A 22,243-nucleotide genomic window follows, 5' to 3' on the forward strand; every position below is an offset into this window, starting at 1 on the left:
GAGAGGGAGCGCTACGAATGTATGGGACTAATAACATGTAGGACAACATCATTGAAGAAACTGAGGACTGCTTTGGCGTTAAAATGCGGTACTTTGCCAAGAAACATAGCCGGGTGAAGCGGGATACAATACCGCTATGCCAGAGGAAAATGTTTATTTCTCTCAGCTTCGGCTTCCCGACACTCAAGTAAGATGTGGAGGACGGTCACCCTCTCCCAGCATCTACAACAGGTTGAAGGTTCATTTCTAGAAAGTATAACATTATGGGGGGGGGGGGGGAGTTCCAAATGTGGGTCCTATTCTGAGATGACAGAATAGGAAATCTGTTCGAATAGGAAATCTGTTTTTGTTGCAGAGGGCCAAGAACCTAATTGTGGCTTTATCACCTGCAGTTTATTATTTGTTTCTATGTTCCACATGCATTGCCAGTGGTTTCGCAGTTTCCTTCGTAAGAAAGGCTTCGGATCTGTGACAGGGACAGCAGCGGTAGGATTAACAGCATGTTATGCAATTGATGTGGCCATCTGGTCCGCCAGAATGTTACCCTTGGTTCCCCTATGGCTGGGTACACAGCATATAATGATATGATGGTTAGCAAGATAAGCTTTACACAGCTCGGAATAGAGCTAAATAAGTACGGGATTTTTATGCTTACAGATTGACAACAAGGCTTTCACGACACTTAGGGAGTCTGTATACACAACTGCTTGTATATACATACAAGCAGTTGTATATACAGTATATATATACTGTATATACCTTATTTATGGTGCAAGAGGGAGTGAAACGAATAAGATAGTTACCTTGCAATGGCAAACGGGCGTCATTACCACCTGTCCCCACTGGCGACCTCTGTGTGGGGTTTTCGTGTGCGAAGTCACTGGGACTTGCCGGCTGCCCTTGAGGTGTAAAAAAAATGGAGTATAAGATTTGCACACGAATCAGGTCATTGACAAATCTGCAGAGTACAATCAAACTCTCTATGTGGCTTCCATAGATTCAGGAATATAATCGATGTTATTTGTTTCTATTGTTTAGTGTTTTAACATTTTAATGTTATCTGCATGTTTAAGGATCTAAAAAAAATTGTTCCCTGATATTTCAGAAGTCCTAAATCTGCCACTCACATCAGCAGTTTTATGTTACTGACTGACAGCTAATAATTGCAGTGTCTGGCAATATTTTCTCATTTATGCAGGACTACCGTATTTATTTCAATATAGGTCACCCTTTATTTTCTGGAATGGTATGCAAAATGACCTATTGCCTCATACTCATTGCAAAAAATTTTGATCTACATTCGTGAAAAAGCTAACAATATTTATGAGCTAATGGAGTTCCTTCGACGCGCAGGCCATAAAGTCAGTCTGGAGATTATCCAGACTAGCTTCAAGAAATGCTGCTATCCAACGAACTCGGAACACAGTATGAGCAAATGCACTGTTCTGTGGAAATCAGCAATGTGGGGGAAGTTTCATGAAAGGAAAGAGTTGTGTTATCCATCTGAAAGTAGCCTACAGCGACTAGGAAACCCCCCCCCCCTCCTTTTTTTTCTTTAAAGAAAGCTGCACAGTTCCAAGAAAATTCATCCTGGCCTTGGGATTCAATCTTGGACTAATGCCTTTCCAGGAGAGTTCCTCCACCGCCTGAGCTAACCAGAAGACAAGATGAGGAAGAATTAATTGACAATTCAAAGCACCAGGATACTGATAGAGTAAACGAGTTCTGCGGTAACCCACGAAGTGGCGCCTATTATATGAGCACATTAACAATGTCTTCCTCAAGACAACAGGTAACAGATTACTTGAAGAATCGAGTACAAGCGGCACTATTTTACTGAGCTTTCATCATATGCACTGAGAATAAGGTACTTTTACATACGACAACATGGCTCAGGCGATGCAGGCCACCCACTTGAGGCCCACCTGCCTGGGTCGTCAGGCTCCTCTTCTGGCTCTGGTATGAATACGTGCACGTCGCTGTTCTCCCCTACAGATAGAAAAGAGCACAAAATTTCATGAAATTTAAAACAAAACCAGTAGCTTTGCTAACACTTAGGGCAGGTTCCTTGTACTGGTTCCCAACAGTTCAATCATAGGGAGGCGCGCGTGGTGAAATGTTTGCCTAAAGAATTTGTGGGAGAAAACTGCACTTTCAAGAGGAAGCAGCAGCACGGTTCTACATAATTTACACATTTTAAAACGCGGTCCCATAAAAATTGCAGGCTTGAGGCATTTAGATTACGGTAATTACAGTAATTACTTGGCTCTCATGATTCAAAACTGCAGCTACACGGCTAAATAAAATGAACATGGTATGCATACTTGAATGCAAGCTTTCAGGAAGCCACATAGCGACCAATCTTAGGTGTGAAATGAATAATGATAGCAATGCATATGGTATGGCACAAGGGCATGCAGCATTGTATTTAGCAATCGAGTTGAGTGCTAACATCTCAACTCATGCACGTCAACCCCCCCCCCCTCCCCCCAAAGAAGAATAAAAGAAAAAGTGAAGTATTAAGTCTCCTACCACAATCAGTAGACGAGGCAGCGAAGCACTCCATGGCAGCTGTCTTGCGGGTGCTGGGCTGGCGCTGCTTTGCACCTGCGGCGCTCGCAGCAGCGCAGACAGGCCTACCCTTATTAGTGCCGCAGTGGCTCCGCACCGCTGATCTTGGTGGTCGGTAGCTGTACTCGCGTGCCAGGTCTGCTACCTGCTGTAGCAGCCTGTGCACTACCTCATAAACTTCCTCCGTCCCTGATCTAGAAAAGCAAACAGGCGCATTTAGAAAATTTGGCCGAAACGTGTTAGCTTAGGATATCGACGAGTAATAAACGTCTGGAACACTTACTTTTTCCTGTTTTTTATGTCGTCCCGCAAGAACTGTGCCAGGAGGAGGTCCAGCCGTTCTCTCACGCTGCGGAGATTGCGAACCACTTGCGTGAGTTCGCTAAGTTTCTCGCTGATCTTCACCCACATCGTGGGATCGTCGAACGGGTTATGTTTTAGCACTTCTTGTAATATAATAATATCATCGCTCGGCATAAATCGCCTACGCGACCGAACGACAGGAGGGACAGCCATTTTGTAGTTCTTTGTTTTGTTTTTTTGGCTTGTCTTGACTCGGCTTATTTGGTCGTCGGTGTAGACGCGGTAATCTGGCCACCTGGGTCGGAGCGGACGGTACCGGAATCCGGCAATCCGGTAACGCAATACGGTATCCGGTAAAGTCATGCGCATGCGCAGTTCGCACCCGGTAAAACGCCCCAACGCTAACGGGGCGGCTTTCCGGACAAGCTAAACCTCTCTATTTAAGCGAAGTGCACGCCATGTTAGCGATGCTATGAAAATAGGATTTCATTGCAGGAATCGTTCGCGTCGTGCACGCTTGACGCGGGTACACGTGTACTCGTTTGTTGCTCAACACACGCTGTTATTCCGTGCTCGTGGCACGCGAAGGTTCACTTGTCGCGCGAGAATTCTGCGTCCTCACGTGCACCAGGTACTCGCATGATTTCTCCGCGCACGTGAGCGCGCTCTCGCCTTGAGTCACTCGACCCATATGGCACTTGTTTTTCACAGACTGTGACGATCGCAGTCAATAAAAACATGGTCAGTGCATGTCGTGCGTCCACATAACGGCCACTTTCTGTGCAGTTGTATTGGCACTGGTTAAAAATAGAAATGGGTTAAATGTTACCAATCCTTGAAGCTGTGTGTTTTCGGCCACATGTGCGTTTACATCTCAACTGAGCTATTTTAATTGTCTCACTGCGTGAACTTCTAAACCTTTATAACGTATTCTTCCTCTCTTTAGTTGGGTCTTTCAACTTATTATTACAGCTGCCTTCCATGTGTTTTCTTGTTTCACATGTCTGAAACAGGGCTTCATTCAAAAAAGCCCTGGGAGCCTCCTTGGGCAGCCCAGCGTTAGGGTGACCAACATCACACTTCTAACCATACAACAAACATTTGAAGGGCCACTTTTGTGCTGAAGACATTGAGAAGCCTAGAGTGGATGGGCATTCCACTTATCCTTTGCTCATTTATACATACGCATTTTGAGGTTGAAACCAACAGCCAGGTGATATTCACAACACATGCTTCATATTTTGAGCTTGTAAGCCGAGCACATGCAATGAACTGAAGTCAGCATACATATATGTTTTATGTTGAAATGCTACGATGCATACCCAAATAATGTTGTGCTTGATGCATAACAAGAAATACAAAAATACAGAACACCCATTAGCTTTAGTTTCACTCTGTCACTATGCATGTTACATAAACCGCTCTAAAAGCACCAGAATTTTATACATCGCCTATGTAACTTAGAAAAAGAAGTGCTGCGTCACCAGCGAGCGTTCCTGCCTTTTTTTTTACACAGGCAGCAAATCTTGGCAGTTTAAGAAAACAGTCATAAATAAGTTGAGAAGAGTAGCCGCTCATGAACGCACTAGACAGCCGCGTTCATAAATCGCAATGTAGCAAACTCTCGCTCATTATCAGTGTACAGAAGTACATATACGTTACTGTAATCACGCAAATGGCTCATATTGACCTTCCACAAGAGTTAGTGCGCAAAATGGTCAGCGAAGTTGATTCACAGATCGTCCTACGGTCACGGCCAAACACCGGTGCGCACACGGCAGTCGCAGTGTGTCGTTCGTATACGGCGGACGAAGTCGCCCGGCAGAGTCGAGAACGCGCGGTATCCGATTACAAGCTAAATTAAATGTATCCGATTTAGCTTGCGAAATTATGCAATGAACGTACGTACATGTGACACTGTCAGGTGTTAGTTTCGTCCTGCTTGGAAACATTCAATAGAAGCCGGTGGTGGTCCAAGATGTTCATGCCCAAAAGCACAAGCTTGCCTAATTCCGGCTCGAAGTGACGAAATGTTTCCTTCGCAGCTCGCTCCGCGGAAGCGGAAAAAAACCGCGAGCATAAGCTCCCGATAGCAGCGCTAAGCTGCTGCCCACAATCGTAGCCCAGTTCCAGCAGTAAACACGATCGGCGTGCAAAACAACCACCGGCTGCATTACTTCGCACAACATAACATTTTATTTTCGTCCTTAGCAACCATTATCTCCGGGCACAAAGTATTTCTCCTTCAGTAAACACTCAACCCGATGTGTCACCGAATATCAAGCTCTTCCAACACGGCGGCCTTCCCGCGACGCAGTCGGCTTGGAAGGTATATGGCGGTGGCCGCTCAGTGTTGCCAGTCCAATCCCGACCTTTGCGGTACTCTGAAATTTCTTCCAGTGACTCTTACTCACGCCTAGAGTCACTGGAAAAAATTTGAGCCTTCTTGTTTGTGTCGTGCATATTTTCTTGCCCAGATTTAAACGGCAGTTCGTTGTTTTATCATAAGAAGCCAACAAACACTGACACCAAGGACAACATAGGGGAAATTACTTGCGCGTAATAAATGAAATAAAGAAAAGATAAATTAATGGAAATTGAAGTGGATGAAAAAACAACTTGCCGCAGGTGGGAACCGAACCCACAGCAGGCGTCACGAGAACTCACGTTCTCGTGACGCCTGCGGCATAAGGGACGTTCCACGTCCGCCGCCTAGGTCTGTGAGGGGTGGCGCTGGCTAACACTCCCAAGGTTCTACTAGGGCACACAAATACCCAAGAAAGTAAACGGGTAAACGGCGCTGCTGAAGATCAATTGGTAGAGCATCGCACGCGAAATGCGAAGGTTGTGTGTTCGGTTCCCAACTTCGGCAAGTTGTTTTTTCATCCACTTCAATTTCCATTAATTTATCTTTTTTTATTTCATTTATTAAGCACAAGTAATTTCCCCTATGTTGTCCTTGGTGTCAGTGTTTGTTGGCTTCTTATGATATGACTAATAAAAATTGTGCCCCTCGGTTAACCCCCTTTCAGTTCGCTGTTTTGTAATTTGAAATTGTACTGTTTTCGACATCTCAGTGCGATATGTTTCTTTTTTTTTCTCATTGAACTAAACCTTAGACAGTTCTTGCTGTGGTTGATTAATGACTTATTTGTGATAACTTGTGACTGTGTGTGCTTTTCTTGTGCAGAGTGCATACGGAGATTTTGTGCAATTTGGTTTGTGCGTCGGGGTTTCTTGTGGATGCCTCTACCTGTAGCAGTGCAATAAGTGGTTCTTTGCGTCACTTATTTATCCTACTATAGTACACAATTTGGCCACCAGTGTGCTTAATGGACAGAAGGTTTTTCGCATGTCTTTTACTCTGAAATGCAATGCCTTGTGCTTGATGCCTTTGAAGTGCAGCATTTTTCAATCTGAGAAATTAGTGAAATAATATTTTTGTCTAACCAACAATTAAAATGGCAGTATGGTTTTCGTGTCCGAACTTTTGACATGACTTTGGCATTGCAGTGTGCTATGTTCTGCTTTCTGTCATTATACTGAAGCTCCTAGTGCGTATATTAATAAACAAATGGCCACTTTCGGGTTTACTTACTATGCGTACCTCTTATCAGTGCAATGACTTCTTTTGGCTCTCAGTTATGATATTATAGTACACAGCATAAAGACAACATGTGTCTATATTACAGCGCGATATCGTTTGCTGTCATCCGTTTCAGCCGCGAACATTGTGTAGTGGCAAATATGTTCCCAGACAGCGTCTGCTGTGATCAATAAATATGTATAATTCCCTTCGTAGTATTAATTATTGCAATTACCCAGATAAATCATGAGTACCTGGCGGTCGAGGACCCTGTATGTGACATCAGTTCTCGCGAGGCGAGCGCGCAGCAAGCGCTCGCGGCCCTCCCAGCCGGTGCGTAGTGACGTCGTTGACGTCACATCACGTGACGCGCTGGCCTGAAAGCTGTTCATGGGGGTAATGGCTAAACGCCGGCAGGAAAGCGGCGGAAACGTACACCCGTGGGAGGTGAAATCGTTTGGCCAGGTGAGAAACGAGCACTGTCGTCTAGGATGAAACTTGGCGTGCGGACGTCTATAAGGCCCTTGGCTCTGCATAGGCTGCGTCGGCGACGAAGTCAGGTGTACGTGCGGGTAAAATGATTATGTGATGATTGGCAGTATTATTTCGCATATTCTAGGTCGCGAAATTTCTGCGAGAACCAACGGGGCGGGAATCTACAAGCCTTTCATGTTTAAAAGTATTCGTTGATTTCCGTCTCAAATAATTGCATCTCCTTAGATGAATAAGGAGAAATACCGAACATTTTTTACCAACTGCAGTATCCTCGAAAGACCCTGCTTAACCGAAATGGAGGATGGATTCATAATTTGCTATGGTTGTATCGAGTGGTTGCCGGTCTGGCAGGCGCCCCGCAGTGATGACAGGCCCCTATGTGTATGCGAATGCAGAAGAGACCCTTTCCGCGAGCTGTCCGACTCTAGGGGAGGCCCTTTCCACTAACCAAGGTCGCCTAGAAGAAAGGATCAGCCGCCCATCCACGACCAGATATGTGGGCTGCCGCCAGAGGAGGCAAGTGTGTGCAACGTCACCTGAGAGAAGCGATCAGCCGCCTACGATCCCGGACGCGCGGATTGCCACCAGAGGAAGCAAGCCCGAACAACGTCACCTAGAAGAAAGGATCAGCCGCCTACGATCCCCTACCAGCAGGTTGTCGCCAGCGGAGGCGAGCAAGTGCAACGTTGCCTAGGAAAGTCGGAGCAGCCGCCAAGCACCGAAGCGACTTAGTGCATGCCACGTGAAGTTGACGTGAGCAAGATCCCGCCTAAGATTTTTGTGGGCCTATTTAAGGGGCCCCGAAATGTACTTTTTAATTCATTCATTCCCTTCTTCTTATCCTTAACCAACCATTGAATAAACAGTCCAAGTTTCGCACTAGAAATCGTCTCGCCCCTTCCGGTCGCCATTGTCTACCGGACGCCTGCAGCCCGCCGACAACCGCCGACCCAATAGTAACGCCGGTCGAGGTTCTAGAAACAGGCGTCGAGACAAGGGCTGTTCTGTTTGGTGCTGGTTGACGGAGGATTCGCCAACCTGTTTCGTCCACCACTGGACATTCGTACACTGTCTCTGCCGCGAGCTCCCTTGCCTTGCAACGAGCTAGGGCTTGTACTATTCTCTCATTGAACCCGATTCTCCGGCGTCGCAGCAAATCATCGGATTTCTTAGAAAATAAATGGGGATACTACGTCGGGAGATGTGCCGAGACGGCGGCTTCAGTGTCCAGTAGTCCGAAAAGGTCTTCGATGCGAATCTTTGCCATATGGAGACAAACACTGGAGGGCTCTACGGCTTGCTTTATCCAAGCACATTCTCCCCTGAAATGGCATTCCTCCACGTACGACGAGTGCACCACGTCCATTGTGGCTGCCGAGTCGCGAAGCACCCGACATTGTTTGCCGTTTACCTCGCGGTCTCGAAGGTAGGGTTTTAGCAATTTCAGATTTTCCTCGTTATTAGTTAGTGACATCAACACTAGTTTGGGATTTTTGCACCCCACGGTGATATGCACCGTTTGCTGGCAGTTATAGCAAACTACTGGTTTCTTCTCCTCGAAAGCCTTTTTTTTTGCCTTTCTGCCCTCTGTTTGGGTGACTGCTCCTTTCCCTTGCTGTTCTCGTCCCTATTTTGCACCGAATCTGACATTTCCTTGGATTTATAATGACTCGACTGTGACCATCGCTCTGGCTTGTCGGGTCTGTATTTATTCATCTCATTCTTAAGATCTTCTTTGCCTTCGAACTCACGGCGAGTTACGCACTCCTGAGGGAGATCGGCCGCTCTCGTGATAGTGTCCACGCCTTGCCTATCCTGAACCCAATACTTGATATTTTCAGGCAGCCGGCGGTAGAATTGTCCTAAAGCAACGCACTGCATTGTCTTTTCTGCGTCGCCGAGTGCACCCTCTTCTCTGAGCCATTCTTTAAGGTTTACCTCCAAGGTGTATGCGAAACCTAAGTATGACTCACTTTTGGTCTTCTCGACCTCCCTGAAATTTCGCCTGAATGCTTCTGCTGATAATTTATAGTTTTTAAGCAGACTCGCTTTGACTTTATCGAAGTCCTCTGCTTCTTCTTTCCCTATGCGGGCAATGATATCAGCTACCCCACGTGGCAGCAACGTAAGCAAGCGTTGCGGCCACGTGTTTCTCGCGAATCTTGCCTTCTCACACGCGCGCTCAAACTGCACTAGAAAAAGACCTACCTGCCCTCCTGCTGCTTAGGATGCCATTAAGACTGTCATTCTGCGCTCGCTTTCTCGTGCCTCTGTGCTAGGTCTTTCAGCATTTTGAGCTTTCAGGAGCTCAATCTCTAGGCGCTTCATTTCGAAGTCGCGCTCTTCTTTTGCCTCACGTGCTGCCCGCTCGCGCTCTTCTTTTTCTTCTAGGCGCTTACACTCTTCCTCCTTATGCGTATTTCTCTCTAGGCATTCCTTCAGTTCATCGTCCTCTGCCACGATCGCTTCGATCGCCTAAGTGATCTCCGGCTTTCTCTTCGATTTGTCAATTTGGAGACCCAACTCTCTGGCCAAGTTAAACAACTCCGGCTTCTTTAGTGCCTTCAAGTTCATGGCTACCTTTAGTGCTGCTAAATCTTCACTCTATAACAACCTCGACGTACTTAAAACTTCCGTCAACGGTTAAAGAAAAATCACTCCTTTGTACTTCCCCCCAAATATACGTAAAGCCAAGTGATATCTCAGTGAAGAAAAACCGTGCACTCACCATATGCAGCCATGAATCCTGACACCTTCGTTCCAAAGTTGTCACTAGGACAAAGAGGAGACGATCTCCTAGATGTCATCCAAAGTTGCGGCCTCTGGGGTAGCGTATCCCATCGCTCCCAACCAGTTGTTGCGACGCCGGTTACTCGAACCTCGACCGACGTTACTGCTGGGTGGCGTGGCGTTGTCGGCAGGCTGCAGGCGATCGGTAGAGCAAGGCGACTAGGCAGGGGCGAAGGTGGAGGATATAAAAGAAGAGAATAATAAAAATACTTTGCGGGGCCGCTTAAATAGGCCCGCTAAAATCGTAGGCGGGATTTTGCTCACGTCCACGTCACGTTACATATACTGAGTCTGGTCGGTGATGGGCGGCTGCTCCCTCTCTCCTAGGCGACGTTGCAAGTGTAGCCTTGGCTGGCGTCAACTCGTGGGACCAGTTTGGTTCCCGGAAAGGTGTCTCCCCTTGAGTCGCACAGTTCGCGGAAGGCGGCCCTCCCTCTTGTCACGCACACGCACAAAGGGGCCCGTAATCACTGCGGTTCGCCCGCCAGACAGGCAACCACTCGAGCCACCAATAGCAAATTAGGGAACCATCCTCCGTTTCGATTAGGCATGGTCTTTCGATCATCCTTTCAGCACGGGGTGTTACACGCCAACCGTAACAGTGGGCAGCGGGCATTGTCGTCAGGCAAGGGAAAGGACGAGCGGGTGTCACCGTCAGAATGTTGGCGTCCACAGCGGTACAACGCGCGGATGTCGTAGTCCTGCAGGCGAAGTGCCCATCGCGCAAGACGGCCTTAGGGATCTTTCAAGGGCGAAAGCCACTATTGTGCATGGTGGTTCGTGACTACATCAAATGGACGGTTATACAAATAAAGCCGGAACTTAGTAAGAGTCCAGATGATGCCCAGGCATTGTTTTTCTGTCCAAGTGTAATTTGTCTCAGCTTTCGTAAGTGTACGACTTGCATAAGCCACGACATATTCAGGAAACCCTTGTTTGCGCTGGGCAAGAATGGCGCCGAGGCCAACACCGCTGACATCTCGGTAGAGGCTGTCGGGTCGTAATGGCGTAAGATTGGCGGAGACGTTAGCAAATGACGGAGCTTTGTGAAGGCCTCGTCGTACTCGGATGACCACGAAGTGAGAGACCTGTCGCTTCTAAGTAGCTTCGTCATGGCGATATGACGATGAAATTGCGAATGAAGCGAAGGTACACGATACGGACGTTGCCGCAATGGTGGTTGTGAGCCAGTCTCGATGCAATGTCTAACAGTTGACGTCTGGCCCAGGGAAGATTGCCCTACATCAAAAGAAGAACGAAATTGTCCTAAAAGGCACAAAAGCTGAGGCGATTGAACCGCTGTAACGTAACAGACAATAGAAGAACCGAACACATCACTGGGCGACAGCTCAGACGTAGAAACAGCACTGAGCGCACTGGAACTAGCGCAGTAATGGTCATCGGGCACGTCCATAACTTGCACGTCTTCGATGGCTTCTACATCACCAAGACAGTCCCCTCAGAGCAGCATCACAGGGAATGGGAATGTTTTACGAACGAAAACGGTGCTGTAGCCCTGTGTGATGCCCACTGGTCGGAGATGGTAGCCAAACCAGCAATGTGTTCGTCGCGCCATGAAGGGCGACGTGTCAACGAGCGCTGCCTGCGTAGCTCCTCGTAGATTTCGAAGAGAGTGCCAATGTCAGCTACTGGCTGAGGATTCGTGGCAAGTATCATGTTGAAAGCATCGTCCTCTGTCCCTTTCATGACATTTCCGATTTTGTCACACTCCGACATCGTCACGTTGACTTTCTTAAATACATCTTAAACGAGGACCACGTCGAAAAATCGGTCTCATGGCTGTTGTAGCAGAGACTGACGACAGCCGTTCCATAGCTTTACGCGATCGTCCCATTTGTTGTGGGCGCTTACCCTTTCATATGTCGTCAGCCAGTCCTCCACGTCGGTGTCCTCCGCGCCGCCGAAAATGTCAGGGCCCCTGTCAGAGTCCCCATATATACATATATAAATATGTTACGTATTAATGGTAAAGAACACAGTAGCAATACTATGAATGACGAAACTAACTTTTATTGGGCAAACCTGTGCCAACAAAAACAGGCTACACTTGAAGTACAATGATAGCGGCAAACACAGTCGGTGATCGTCGAAATCTGATCTCCCGAACAAGCGCGTCGGCTTTTATAGACGAGCCATCGAACGGTCCAGAGTAACCGCTGGTGCCCGCGTGTCTTCCAGAAAGTTCTACACCATTCGCGTCGCGCATACATGCAATCGGATTACAAAAAGTTCGGTGACAACAGACAGCGGATAGAACCATCGATAACATTCCAGAAACTTCTGATACATGCAGGCACGTCCCACGCTGAGCGATAACATTTGTTAGACGGTGAAAAGTTCTCACCCAAAAAAAGATAAACAAGTCCGCATGTCGATGCCCCCCTCTAGAAAAGCATCATCCCGATGCTACAAGGGTCAGCTACGCAAAGTGCCAAAGTTCATTAGCGCTGGTACAACGGCTTAAGTCACACAACGTGGACTATTTCAGATCGCGAGCGGCTCCGCTGTGATAGCGAAATGCCGTCTGGTACGACGTCATAGTCGAGTGCGCCAATGCGTCGGATGGTCCTGTAGGGTCCGAAACTGCGGCGTTAAAGCTTCTCGCTAAGGCCTCGTCAGCGTTTGGGGTCCAAACCAAAACACGGTCGCCGGTATGGTACTCGACGTAGCGTCGTCGAAAGTTGCAGTGTCGGCTGTCGGTCCTCTGCTGGTTCTTGATCCGCAGACGGGCGAGTCGTCGGACTTCTTCGGCGCGCTGGAGATAGGTGGTGACGTCAAGATTCTCTTCGTCGGAGACGTGCGGCAACATGGCGTCGAGAGTCGTTGCCGGGCTCCTGCCGTAAACCAGCTTGAACGGCGTGATCTGTGTTGTTTCTTGCACCGCCGTGCTGTAAGCGAACGTTACGTACGACAGGACGGCACCCCAGGTCTTATGTTTGACGCCGACGTACATTGCTAGCATTTCGGCGAAGGTCTTATTCAGGCGCTCCGTAAGACCATTCGTCTGCGGGTGGTAGGCAGTTATCCTCCTTTGGCTTGTCTGACTGTATTGCAGAATGGCTTGGGTGAGCTCCACTGTAAAGGCCGTTCCTCTGTAGGTGAGGAGGTCTTTTGGGGCGCCATGTCGCAGCAGGATGTTCTCGACAAAGAATTTCGCCACTTCGGCTGCGCTACCTTTCGGCAGTGCTTTCGTTTCAGCGAAGCGGGTCAGGTAGTCCGTCGCCACGACGATCCACTTATTTTTAGATGTTGACGTCGAAAGGGTCTCAACAAATCCATCCCGACCTGCTGAAATGGTCGGCAAAGAGGCTCGATCGGCTGTAGTAATCGTGCTGGCCTTGTCGGTGGTGTCTTGAGTCGCTGACACCTTCGGCATTTCTTGACGTAACGGGCGATGTCGGCGGTCAGGCACGGCCAGTAATACTTTTCCTGCATCCTCGACAGCGTCCGGCAAAATCCGAGGTGTCCAGCGGTCGGATCGTCATGTAGAGCGTGCAGTACTTCTGGAGGCAGCGCGGTACAACAAGAAGGTAGTTGGCGCGGACTTGTGATAAGTCATTCTTTACAAGTAGGCTTGTACTGAAGCGAGAACGACGACAATCCTCGCTTAAATGCCCTATGGAGAACGTCTGTGTGCCCTTTGTTACGTTTCGCCTCCGACGTGTGGTATAGCCGGCGCGGATGCAACGGACGCCGGGGCTTCGTTTACAGCGGCGGACATTTTGGCCAGTTCAGCGCTGTTCGAACGCCTCCTGCTGTGCGCGTCCAGGCATGTTTCAATGCCACGTGTCTTCGTGTGTGTGTGTGTGTGTGTGTGTGTGTGCATGTTGGTGCCCACGCTTGTCAAAGCGCGGCAGCCGGGGGGAGGAGAGAGAGAGATAAAACTTTGTTATGTCCTTGATGGGGTTCAGGGGTGGCGGGGGTCGGGAGACTAACCCCCAGTCCCCCCTTCCTCAGACGGCGGCCAGTCCTTGCTTTCTGGCGGCGTCTTCGGCCATCCGGACGGCCCAGAGCTGCTCCTCTGGGTCCAAGCTGAGCAGCAATGTCTCCCACTGCCCGGCCGTAGTTATGCGTGTGTTAGTGTGGGAGGTGTTGGTGGGTGAGGCTTTGGGGCATTGCCAGATAATATGATCGAGGTCAGCGCGGGCCTCGCACGCTTTGCAGAGTGGAGAGTATGCATCGGGGTACATGCGGTTGTAAAGCACGGGGTTCGGAAAGGTTCGTGTCTGAAGGAGTCGCCAAGTGGTAGATTGAGACTTATTCAGTGTTTTGTGTGCTGGGGGGTAGCGTAACCGCTCCCTGCGGTAGTGCAGGAGAATTTCTCTCAACGTGACCATTCGGTCCCGCGCGTGCCCGCGATGCAGAACAGAGGGCTGGTCGGGATCGGAAGACGCAGGAGAAGGATGATGCGCCCGGTGTGCGAGAGCTCGGGCGGCATCGTGGGCGGCTTCGTTTCCAGCCAGACCCGAGTGACCAGGGGCCCAGATGATCTGCACGCGGCGTTGCCTTGAGGGAGGAGTGCCAGAGAGAATCTTCTGTGCTTGGGGTGCTATCAGTCCTCTTGTGTAGTTACGAATGGCCGTTTTTGAATCGCTTATGATGCAGTGTGCATTGGTAGCCGCGTAAGCCAAAGCGATGGCCGTTTCTTCTCCTACTTCGGGTTGCGTGGTGAATATTGATGCGGCCGCGGCGAGGCGGTACTGCGAACCCGCGACTGCGACGACCGCCATGGTATTTTGGTTGGGGTATTCTGCTGCGTCGACGTAGGTTACGTCAGCGGCTTGGTCGTAGCGCTTTTGTAGTCGTTTAGCTCGTTCTGCACGTCGCTCCGGATTGTGTGCAGGGTGCATATTGCGAGGTATGGGTGGGATAACTAGTTGAGCACGAATGTTTGGAGGGATGGGCACTTTTGGTCCGAATTGGGTGGTGTAGGTTACGCCTAGGGTGCCTAGAATGTGCCTGCCCGTGGTGGAATTGGCGAGTCGTTCGTATTGGCTAATACGCTGCGCTTCAATAAGCTCGTCTATGGTGTTATGGATGCCGAGGGCGTCCAGTTTCTCGTTAGAGGTGGTGATGGGAAGATGTAGGGCTTGTTTATAGGCCCTCTTGATCATGGTGTTGAGTTTGAGCTTGTCAGTTGCATTGAGGGTAAGGTACGGGGCGACATAGGTGATCCTGCTCAGGGCGTAGGCGGTTACCAGGCGTATAAGGTTGCTTTCTTTCATGCCGTGATGTCGATTTCCGATGCGTGCAATGAGGCGAGTGGTTTGGTGTACATGATTATCTAATTGCTTGAGTATCTCCGTGTTTCTGCCGTTATGTTGGATGCGTAAGCCAAGGATACGAATGCTAGGTACAGTAGGTATGCGTTGCTGGTGCACGTGGAGTTCTATCTCGGGCGGGTGAGAGTCTGGGCGTCGACCTCCCCAAGTAGGCTTGTACAGAAGGAGCTCCGATTTCTGTGGGGAGCACGCCAGGCCGCGCGGTTCTACGTATGCAACGACCTCGTTGATGGCTTGCTGCAGCGTGTTTTGGATGTCCCCGTCGCTGCCCCCGGTGACCCACAGGGTGATATCGTCTGCGTAGAGGCTATGCTTCAGGTTGGGGATGCTAGCTAATGCAGGCGGTAGTCCGAGCAAGGCCACGTTGAACAGAAAAGGGGATAGAACCGATCCTTGCGGCGTGCCTTTGCTGCCGAAGTTAATAATTGGCGACTGCAACCCTCCGATGGTAATGGTGGCCGTGCGAGCTGTAAGAAAATTCTTCACGTAGTTATATGCTCGATGGCCAACCTGAAGTTGTGCCAGTTGGTTCAGTATGGCCTCATGCGTGACGTTATCGAATGCCTTGGTTAGGTCGAGTCCCAAGATGGCTTTGGTGTCCAGCCTGGAGCTTTTGTCGCCATCGATAATTTGGTGCTTGAGCTGAATCATGATATCTTGAGGAGAAAGTTTCGGGCGGAAGCCAATCATGGTATTGGGGAAGAGGTCGTTGTCGTTCATATCTCTGTGTAAGCGTGTGAGGATGACGTGTTCGAGGACCTTTCCGACACATGAAGTGAGGGAGATAGGGCGTAGGTTTTCGAGTAGGAGGCGCTTCCCGAGTTTGGGAATCATAATAATTTTGGCTTCTTTCCATTGTGAGGGGAGGTTTCCAGTTTCCCAGTATGCGTTAAAATAAGCTGTGAGGGCTAGTATAGAATCCTCATCTAGGTTGCGAAGCATTTTATTAGTAATGCCATCAGGTCCCGGGGCCGAGTTAGGGCGGAGTGCGAGGATGGCTTCCCGCACTTCTGCTGCTTGTATGGGCGCGTCCAGGTGGTCGTTAGCGGTGCCTGTGTATGCTGGAGCGGGTGTAGTAGGTTGAGGTCCTATGTATCGGTCTATCAGCTCTTGAAGAACTTGTGCGTCCGTGCCCGGATGGGTGTGAATAATTTTTTGCAAGTTGTGCTGTTGTGTGTTCTTGCTGTTGGCCGGATCGAGGAGGTAACGGAGGATATTCCACGTTTTGGGCAGGTTTGGTTGCCGCTCCATGCTGTCGCATGTGCTGTGCCAATTTTGACGAGTAAGTTGTCGTGCGTAGTCTTCGATGTGAAGGGTGAGAGTACTAATACGTTTCCTGAGCGTTCGGTTGAGCTTGTTGTGTTTGTATCTGCGTTGCAGACTGGCGAGGGCTTCCCACATATGCAGTAACTTGCTATCTGCCTCCTGCAGATTAGCTTCCTCAGGCACCAATTTAGTGGCTTCGCTCGCGTCTTGCAGCAAGGATGCGACCCAATCTTCGAAAGGGGGTTGGGTACCCGAGAAAGAGGTGAGGGCTCTGGCCTGCCGGAAAGCGTCCCAGTTCGCTATGCGGAGTTGACGGCCCTTAGGCTTTCGCGGGCCCGCTCGAACTTTTGTTTGGATTAAATAGTGATCGCTGCCCAAGTTGTCTTGTGTGTTGATCCAGTCTGCTTGTGGAATTCGTTTTGCGAATGTTAAGTCCGGAGTAGTGTCTCTGCTAACGCTGTTTCCCATACGGGTGGGACAAGTTGGATCCGTGACAAGAGTAAGACCTAGATTCTGTCCGTCAAGCCATAGTTGTCTTCCCTTTCGGCGGTCCATTGGGTATCCCCATGCCACCGCAGGGGCGTTTAGGTCCCCTACGATGAGCAGGGGGGCTCCCCTAGCTACTTGATCTGCTTTGGTGAAAAGTCGTAGAAACCTATGTTGTTGTTTGGGGCTGCTGTACACATTGAGGATGAAGAGACTCTGCTGCTTGCGCCTTGCAGACGGGATGATCTCCAGGAAAATGTGGGCTGCTGTATCAATGCCTGTGTGATGCTGTCTAACCGGAATGTTTCGCTTAACTAGTGTGGTTACCTGGGGCCTGCGGTTGTCATCGCAAACTGCGGTGTATGCCGCGTATCCCGACAGCTTAGCCGCTACTCCGGTCTCTTGTAATGCGATAACATCGGGGGCAGTATGTGGTTGGAGAGAGGTAATATATTGCTCTAAGTGTGCTCGTTTTCGCCGGAAGCCCCGGCAGTTCCACTGCCAAATGCAGTAGGTAGCACGTTCTGGATTACTCGCAGCCATCTTTGTCGGGACGCGAGTACGGCTTCTTTAGGGGACCTGCTCTGGGACGGAGTAGGGTGTTTTCCAATTCTGTCAAACGGGTGTTGTGATTTTGAGCCAGAGTCGCGACCATGTCTTGAAACACTTTGCGCGTGTCGTCCATGTTTTCCTGTCGCTGTTGTTCTCTTGCCGCAAAGGCTTGCTCAATTCTGGGCAGTAGTAGCGTTTCTAGTTTCGCAGTAAGGAGGTTGTCCATTGCGCGTTCGAGAGCATTTGCAATGGAGGCGTCGAGCAACGTGGCAAGCTTACAGTCTATTGCTTCGTTGAGGTTGCGTTCTATCCGCTGTTGCAGCTCAGTGAGGGCCTCACAGTTGACATTTCCTTCTGAAGTGTATGCTGGTGGTGCCGCTGTTGCGATTGGTTCGAGAGCTTTGCGCTTGTGCGGGGTTGGTTGTTGGGTGGTTTGCCGGCAATCTACTGCAGGGACAGGAAGGTTGTCTGCATTTGATGGTAAGTGTTTGGGTTGTGTGTCTGCAAGTTGTGATTTGAGCTTAGCGTTTTCTGTCTTGAGGTCTTGTATCTCAGCACGTAAGGATCGGAGCTCATGCATGAAGCTGTGCATGGTACCGTCACTAACTGTGTTCACTGGGGTTGCTATAGGTTGTGAGGTGTGACCTGTGTGGGAGACAATGCTGGCCCAGCTTCCCTGGGGGGGTGTGTCTTGCACTTTAACTGTTGTCGTTCGAGGGCTTGCGTTTCCTTGCTGCTGCGGTGGTGTTGAATCCGGTCCGCTCCGGGAGTGACTGCGTCCTTGTGACTGACTGCGACCTCGGGAGCGGCTGCGTCCACGAGACCGACTGCGTCCGCGTGAGTTGCTGCGTTCGGGAGCCTGCGGTTGTGGTGTCGGCTTCGGTGTTGGCAGAGCTGAGTCTCCATTTGCTGAAGTCGATGACCCCGTCTCCTGGTCCGCTCCTTGCTGTCCCAGTCGTAGGCGTTGCCATCGTCGTTGGAGTAGGAGGTGTGGTGTCTGGAAGCGGCGATGGCAGGACTTATCACCAGTCGGGTGGCCTTTGCCGCAGAGCGCGCAGCAAGGGTGACAGGGGTGATCAGCCGGTGGATTTACTGTGTCACAGCTATTGCATTTCTTCTGGGTTAGAGTGGGGCATACATCGGCCCTGTGGCCGACGGTCCCGCAGATGTCGCAGACCTCGATGCGCTTCTTATGTAGATAGCATTTGTATTCTGCTCCGCGGTAGTAGACATGGTACGGTACTTGCTTTCCGTCGAATACGATGAGCACTGAATTAGTACTGCCCATTCGTCGGGCCTGCAGAATCGTAGGGTTCTTCTTGTAAACGAGACTGTTGGTAATGTCTTCTTCTGTGTCATATGCAGGGATGTTATGTATGACTCCTTTGGCTGTGTCCTCCGGCGGTGTGACGTATGCTGTGGCTGCGTAGCGGACTGCTCCGATGGGGAGGCAGCGGATGCGGCAGTATTTTTTGGCGTTAGACATGATTGGCGTGCTAACTACAATGACGTTATTATCCGTGCATGAGCGGTAAATGTCGTCCTCTGCTTCTTTGGTTGTAATGCCCGTGATCTGTAGTATTGAGTCGCGTATCTGGGCGTCTCCTAGTTTGGACACGTTGAAACCGTCTCTTGGGCGTATGACGATCTTGATATCGTTCTTCGGAAGTCGTGGTTGCCGTGGTGCGCGTGGGCGTAGTGCAGACTGCTGGGTACTCTTGGTGCGTGCGCTTGCTGTTGCACGGAGGGAGCCATGTATGGGTAGGGATGATGCCTGCGTAGTCTGTCGTTACTTACGGTGGCTGACAAGCCACCCTGCCTCAACGGTAACTTCTTCGGGGGCTATTTCCGTGCCCTCAACCTCTACTACCTCCATAATGAGGGGAGGGGCTGCGCTTACTTGATCTCACGGGGATGCGAGTCGTTGGGCGAAGTCCTCGGGAGCCGGGACTGCGGCAGCGACGCCGCGCACCTTCGTAGCTGCGGCGCACCTGTTTCTCGGCCAGACGGATCAGCTGAAGATCTTGTTAGGGTTAGCAATCTTGTGGTCGTAGAAACCCTTGTCCTGGGTCCCTGGCGTCGGGACTGGTCTGGATCGGTAGCTGACCACTTCCGGAAACTGGTTCCGACGTTAGTTTGAGTCCAGCTATGATTGTTTAGCCACAAGAGTTTGAAATATACGGAGCCCATACGAGGCGCATGCACTGTGAAACGAGGAGGTCTGACCGGCGCCGGCCCGGCGGATACGTCACTTCTTGTCACAGCGTGTCCGTGCACCGCCCTCACGTGCGCCTCTTGCGCGCCGTTCGTTCTTGCCCTCGCCTCCGAGAGTGTAAAAGCAGCTGCCCCCCGGATGCCAAGAGAGAAGCTTCGATTTCTTCAGTCGAGTAACGTGGTCTCCTGTTTCTCCACTTCGGTCGACCTGACCGGCCGCTCTTTTGCGATGCTAGAATAAACAAGTTGTTCTGCTAGCAGTCGACTCATCCTTTGCCAGGACCTTCGGATGCTTCCAGCTGTGCTCCAGGCCGCCAGGCCAACGCTACCCTTGGGGCTTGCGACCCATTTGCAACACCTTCCAAATATTCGACGAGGCTTTTTAGGTACGGGTCTGCTTGTTGCTGTTCAGCGAAGTCATCCGCGCTTATTATTCCAATGAAGGCGTTGCTGCGTTTCGCCTGCGACACGTGGTTTTGCCGGCGCGACTGCGGCGGGGCGGCAGACATTTTGGCCCGATCGTCGTCGCCGCAACACTCATCGCCAGGTGTTTCCAGGCGCGACTGCGGCGATGCGACCGCCTAGGGATCTCGTTCCAGTCATTGTGCCCGAAACAGGCGATGCCAAAGCAGGGATCTCATTCCAGTTATTGGGCCCGAAACAGGCGATGCCAAAGCAGGGATCTCGTTCCAGTCATTGTGCCCGAAACAGGCGATGCCAAAGCAGGGACCATCTTCTCGTTACAGTCATTGTGTCCGACCGGCAGCGCCACGACAGGGTGCTACGAGATCGTGCGCAGCGCCACGACGGGGTGCTACGAGATCGTGCGCAGCGCCACGACAGGGTGCTACGAGATCGTGCGCAGCGCCACGACAGTGTGCGTCACCATTAGCCCATTGTACATTCACGTGCTCGTCTTTTGAGGGGTTCCTTCTTGCCCTCAACTGCGAGAGTATAAAAACAGCTGCCCCCGGACGCCAAAAGGAGGGCTCCGATTTCTTCAGTTGAGTGAAGTGCTCTCCCGTCTCTCTACTTCGGTCAAACCTGACCGCCAACTCTTTGCGATGTTAAAATAAACAAGTTATTTCGTTGTTACCAGTCGACTCATGCTTTGCCGGGACCTTCGGATGCTTCGAGTTGTACCCCAGGCCGCCAGGCCAACGCTACCCTTGGGGCTTGCGACCCAGGTACAACCACGGGCGTCAGCGCCGAGTTCCCAACAGATCGTACCAGCGGTCGGATCCAAACATCTGGTTGGCAGCGGTGAGATCGCCTACGACTTCAAATATCTGGTTGCCAGCGGTGAGATCGCCTACGACTTCAAACAACGGTCTGCCAGCGGCGAGATCGCGACAACGGAGGCCAGCAGCAAAGAGATGCAGTTGACAGTATGCTGAGCAGCTCAACGACGATCCGGGAGCAGTGCAACGAGCCCTGTGTGACGACTGGTTGCCTGCAGCGGAACGACTGCGCGGAATTCCTGCCTGCGAGGTTTGGTGAGTGCGGGACTTTCTTCTTCTGAGCTTTGCCAGGCTTTTGTTAGTGTTAGAAACAGAGCTGGTAATTGTGGTTGTCGTTGCTGCCGGGTTAGTTGCGGCAAGACAATAGTAAGCAGTAGAGAAAGCAGCATTCAGAGCAGCCATGGATTTGAAGTCGTTGCGCAAACCGAAATTGTTGGAGCTTGCAAGAGAGTTGGGTCTGGATGTCTCAGACAAACTAAGAAAACCTGAACTGCTAAAGGCTATTCTTGAGTTAGAGGCTGAGGATGACGAGCTGTCGGAATGCCTTGAGACCATGGAGGAGAGGGAGACTGCAAAAAGACAGGAGCGCGAACTTAAAGAGCAAAAAGAAAAAGAAGAGCGTGAACGTAAAGAACAGAAAGAAAAAGAAGAGCGTGAACGTAAAGAACAGAAAGAGCGAGAGCAACAAGAGCGTGACCGTCAACACGCTTTGGAAATGAAGCGTCTTGAGGTAGAGATGGAACGCGCTCGTAATGGAAGTCAGGCACACGGTGCAGGAGAACGCGTATTGTTCAAAATGACTGACCTGATGCGGCCGTTTAAGCTTGGAGAGGACATTGGTTTGTTCCTGGTTAACTTTGAGCGAACGTGCGAGAAGCAGGGGTTCTCTCGGGAAACGTGGCCACAGCGCTTGCTCACTTTGTTACCCGGCGAGGCGGCCGACGTAGTCGCTCGCTTGGATAGAGAGGAGGCAGAGGATTTCGACACAGTGAAATCGAGTCTTCTAAAAAAGTACCGGCTGTCTGCGGAGGCGTTCCGTCGGAAGTTTCGGGAAAATGAGAAAGGCAGAAGTGAGTCATATACAGAGTTTGCGTATAGGCTTATGTCGAACATGCAGGAGTGGCTCAAAGAAGAGAAAGCGTTTGGTGACCACGATAAAGTTCTGCAGTGTTTCGGGCTAGAACAGTTTTATAGTCGGTTACCGGAGAACGTGCGATACTGGGTCTTGGATAGGCCAGACGTGAGTACGGTGGCTAGAGCCGCTGAGCTAGCCGAGGAGTTTGTGACGCGTCGAGCTCGCGGAGCTAAGGACGGTCAAAAGGGTGAATTTGGCTCGAAGTTTGAGAGGCCAAAGTTCACACCCATGAGATTAAAGGGGGACACGCGTAGTGCGGATGCGAGCGAAAGCAGTCCGACCAAACGTAAAGAGACGGCGG

The 22,243-nt window shown here is 50.5% G+C and overlaps 1 pseudogene; it reads right to left on the reverse strand.

The window, feature by feature from the left end:
- Positions 1-17,329: 17,329 nt before the first annotated feature.
- On the reverse strand, positions 17,330-19,228 carry LOC142570680 (uncharacterized; annotated as a pseudogene).
- Positions 19,229-22,243: the final 3,015 nt, after the last annotated feature.

This window comes from Dermacentor variabilis, chromosome 2, assembly GCF_050947875.1.
Source record: "Dermacentor variabilis isolate Ectoservices chromosome 2, ASM5094787v1, whole genome shotgun sequence".
Classification (NCBI taxonomy): domain Eukaryota; kingdom Metazoa; phylum Arthropoda; class Arachnida; order Ixodida; family Ixodidae; genus Dermacentor; species Dermacentor variabilis.